Raw genomic sequence first — 4693 nt, 5'->3', positions numbered from 1 at the left:
GACAGTGTAATTTCTTTCAATTTCTGTCGATCTGCCATTCTTTTTTTTTTTTTTCTATTTGCTTGGTGTATGCTTGACTAATTTATATATATATATATATATATATATATATATATATATATATATTCTGTTTATTGGCCTAGGTTTGCATATAAGGACACTGCACAATCCTTACTTAGCTTCTAACCTTCACGCTTGTTAAATCTAGCAAGTTTGAGAAGAATGCAATTGTCGTGAAGTATGCCCGTCCGATCCTTATTGCAAATGTATTTATTTGAGTGAGTTTTATCCTGTTGCACATAATTCTTGGCTGATTCTTGATTTTTAGTCTTAGCTAGTTTCTGTACTGTTCTATGTTTGGGGATAGCGTATATGGCAATTTTGGGAGGGGATGAGCTTTCGCGAAATATTTTCCTAAGTAAAAAGGATGAAAGAAATAAATGGATTTTTTATTTCAAAAAATAAAGGGAAAAAGACCTAAAATGGGACTTTAAAAATGCAATAATTTGGGCCCAAAAACATGGTTTAAAAAGGATTTTTGAGAAAAAGGGAGTCGCCCTTAGTATTAAATTTAGGTGTTTTCTAGTAAAAGAAATGAGAAAATCCCTTTTAGACGACTTCAAATCTTAACGAGAGAAAATCAGTTTGGAAATCACGGTTGAAGAAAGGGTAGATAAAGATTCGATTAGTTCGAACCTAGGGTATCCTTTCAAGCTAAACTAAACTAGTTATGAGGTTTAGTCAAAATTTTCCTAATCTAACCATAAAACATTTCAAATTTGGATGTTTTTATATGAATGTAAACCTAAAGCTAATGAGGCATTGGGAGGGGCTAAATATCCTTTCAAGGTCTAATTTGAGATATCTCACATCTGTAAGAGAAGAGGAAAGAAATGGTTTAAGGACTTGGGTGCTTGGATCACATAATAATTTGGGTTAACCATTTTGGGTCAGTGGATTTCGATCCAAAAATTGCTTGGGCCAGCCCTTGGACTCGAGTTGTGATAGTTGATATCAGAGCGAATCTCACGTTGTTTCTACGTAGGGTGAGCCAAGACCAATGGACTATGGTTCATCAAACGGGGGCCACGTCTAGAGTTCGTTTAAATTCTGACGGGTTTTGCGAGGACGCAAGATCCTAAATGTGGGGAGAATGGGATACCAAGCGTACAATTTAAATTCTGATGGGTTTTACAAGGACACAAGGTCCTAAAGTTGGGGAGAATGGGATACCAAGTGGACAGTTTGAATTCTAACGGCTTTGCGAGGACGCAAAATCCTAAAGATGGGGAGAATGAGATATCCCACGTCGGCAAGAGAAAGAGGAAAATAATGGTTTAAGGACTTGGGTGCTTGAGTTACATAGTAATTTGGGTTAACCATTTTGGATCAGTGGATTTCGGTCCAAAATTGCTTGGGCCAACCCTTGGACTCGGGTCGTGACATAATTAGTGCCAATGCATTAATTGCTAAATTCTAGAGTAATCCTTTGAAGGGGTCACAAGTATGCAAAATAAGACTCAAAAAGATAAAAATTATAATTAATATATATGTGTGTATATATCTTTATCTTTTATATTATATAAGAACAAGTTTTGGTCAAAAATAGTTTTGAATTTCAACTGCATGGGCAAGGGCATTTTGGGATTATGAGGTTGTATGGAGTGTAGTTATAGCGCAAAGTACAATTTATGATATAATGTGTTTTCTTGTGTTTACCAAAATGCGGGTGTATTTTTTTTCAAATGTAGTGCGAATTTTTCTAAGGCATGGACATTTCAGGAATGTGAGGTTACCTGTATGGTCTTTTTACTAGTAGGTACAAGTCATAATGGCTTTTATGTTGCTGTAATTACTTAAATGCATTGCGCCTTATGTATCCTCATCAATGTCTGTGTTTTGTTTTCACAAAATATGAGTGTATAGGATATTTATGCATAGCTTTCTTGTTCTTTTCATTCCTTTCATGCTAATACCCAACAACTGACATGAATAAATTTAGATGCACAATTTCTACCAGTGGCTTCAACTTCCAATTCATAAGTGAGAAATTTATTCTAATTTTGGCTACATCGTATCCAAACTTCAAATTCAAATCTTTGATTAATTATGTTTTGTTCCAAATTTCATATTTACTATTTCTTCAATCGTAACATAACTACTCTAAATTCTATTCAAATGACGAACAATGACTGGTAACTTACTTGAGTGGTTAGAAATACAGCATCTCACTTGCAATTGGAGTACTATTATTCACGTGATTGAGAAACAAAAATCATAGTACTCAAAAGATGGAGAACACTATTAGAAATTACTCTTTGTCAACAGTCAGGTAATGTATGAAAACATGAACCATTAAAAATAAACTCTATCTTTTCCGACTTCTACTTCAATCACTTTTAGTATAGTGGTTGGCATGTATCATTTCACCTTACGTATTGATATGCATCAGTTTCATTGCTTATTGAGACTCAATAGTAGTACTTAAGGAATCAACTTCTAAATTCCATTCGTCATCTACACCTTAAATGATATTTTTCCCGTTTCACATTTTTTTCACAGTATAATCACATTTTTCATTTCAATTTTATTTTGCCTCAATCTCATCTTGTAAACCAAAACCACTTTTGTAAAAATAAAATTTTCTATCTAACATTTTCTTCTAATGCATTTTTGCTACACAGAGACAAAAGGTTGGAGCACTAATTTATAGTGCAGACATAGAATTTTTCAACAAATTGCTCTTATCCCATAAAAGGTACTAATCTCCGATGCAAAAGTTCAATCTATTTTGACCACAAATTCTAGTAGCAAAACTGAATATTTATGGATTATTGACAACACTACTCCGATCCAATAATTTCAAGAAATTGACAGGCCACTCATTCCATGTGTCTTCATCTCCCACATTGATAGAAACAAAAAATCCATATGTTCTGACCTCCCTAGATTTACTATTCCCGTTCAACCCCAACCTACAACAGCAGATCCACATACCAGACAAGTCATCATTGTTGATCAATAGTTCGACTAACACATATCCAATTAATAAAAATGTATTTAAATATGTTCTCACTAATGTTATGCAACTATCAACCAATCACACTAACTCTAAAACCTATCCAATTAATAAAAAATGTATTGACAAAGGCAACGAAAGCGAACCAATAGCTTACATTGCTATCGTACCCAACCAAACATCATACTATAGATAATGGAGGAAAAATATTATACGCAAAAGTGGTTTCTAATAATATATTTAACGGTTTTGCAACTCTCAACCTATCTACAAAACAATAGAGACAATCCAAACGGATGCACAAAATCGATAGGAGAGAATACTACTACCATCTGTAATAAAAAATTAAATGGAATAAACTACTACTTTGACTTTATGTAAATATTAGTATCGGCTGCAACATGATGTTGTTATATACTATATGCAAACAAATTAGGGAATAAAAGTTCTACTTTTACGTAATCTTTGATTCTTATGAATTTTAATACACAGTTATCCTTAATCTTTTTCATGGTTCTCTTTTTCTTATTAAAAATTAGTGGTCAATGCTACTATTTCAAATAATAACTACTAACTACCTTAAATCATGGGCACCAAACTCCTACATGATGCATGGGCTCCCCTTCCCTAGTGTATACACACACACGTGTATACATACACACACATAGGTACTTGTTGATATGGTCCTCGCGCAAGGTGCGAGGTTGCCCAGGTTGTCATTGAAAAGGTTTTGGAGGAGCAAAACGAATACAGTTGGATGGTCTGCTGTAAAATTAGGCATGTAATGAGATATCTAATGCTAATACCAACTAGATATTTCTTAGTAGATTTTTGACTTGTTGGTAATATGAAGTAATAGAATAACCAAGTTCTTGTGATTTTGCTGCACCACAGCAGTCACGGCACCTTCTATTTCGCTCACGATAGTGTTCCTCTAAGCTAACATATTTTCTTTTTGGAGCCATTATGAACAGATATCTATGCTTCTGAAATAGAAGACGCAATATCTATGGAATAGTGAACAAATATATATAATAAGAATAACTAAATACATATTGATATACAGAATAAAGTAAATACAGATATATATATATATATAATATTTAATCAACATAGAAAAGTAATGTGACAACATATACCAATCATAGAAAGCAGATCGTGACTCCATATATAACCAGAGAGTAACATAGCAAAAACAATCAACTCCAAGTAATAATGAAATTAGGACTATCAACTTTGCGTAATGATAAGAGTGAACACTAAGCATGTAAATTTAAAAAGAAATAGATGAAAGCACATAAGTAGCAACAACAGAAAACCAATTCAATGCAACCAGACAATGAATTGCCAATTGGAAAGAAACAGCAGGTAAACAATAATTCATATAAGAACAAACACAAAAAAAAAAAAAGAAGCTAAGAATGGTATGTATAATGAGAACAGAAAGAACAATAAACAACATACTTAGTGACCCATAACAGACATCTTTTCCTTCTAGCTGAAATCGCAGCAATTCTGGACAGAAGACAAAGCCTTGGATATAAAATGTGGAAGACGATTTCTACTGTGGAATCTAATTTAACAAGGATCTCTTCTATAACAATCTTCTTGGTGCTCTCACAAAGCGGAAAAACTAATCAAACGCACAGGAAGCAGCCACACAAAAGTGCACTA

The sequence above is a fragment of the Coffea eugenioides genome, unplaced genomic scaffold, assembly GCF_003713205.1.
Source record: "Coffea eugenioides isolate CCC68of unplaced genomic scaffold, Ceug_1.0 ScVebR1_605;HRSCAF=1310, whole genome shotgun sequence".
Taxonomy (NCBI): Eukaryota; Viridiplantae; Streptophyta; class Magnoliopsida; order Gentianales; family Rubiaceae; genus Coffea; species Coffea eugenioides.
The sequence above is the reverse complement of the archived record's forward strand: the minus strand, read 5'-3'. Positions refer to the sequence as shown.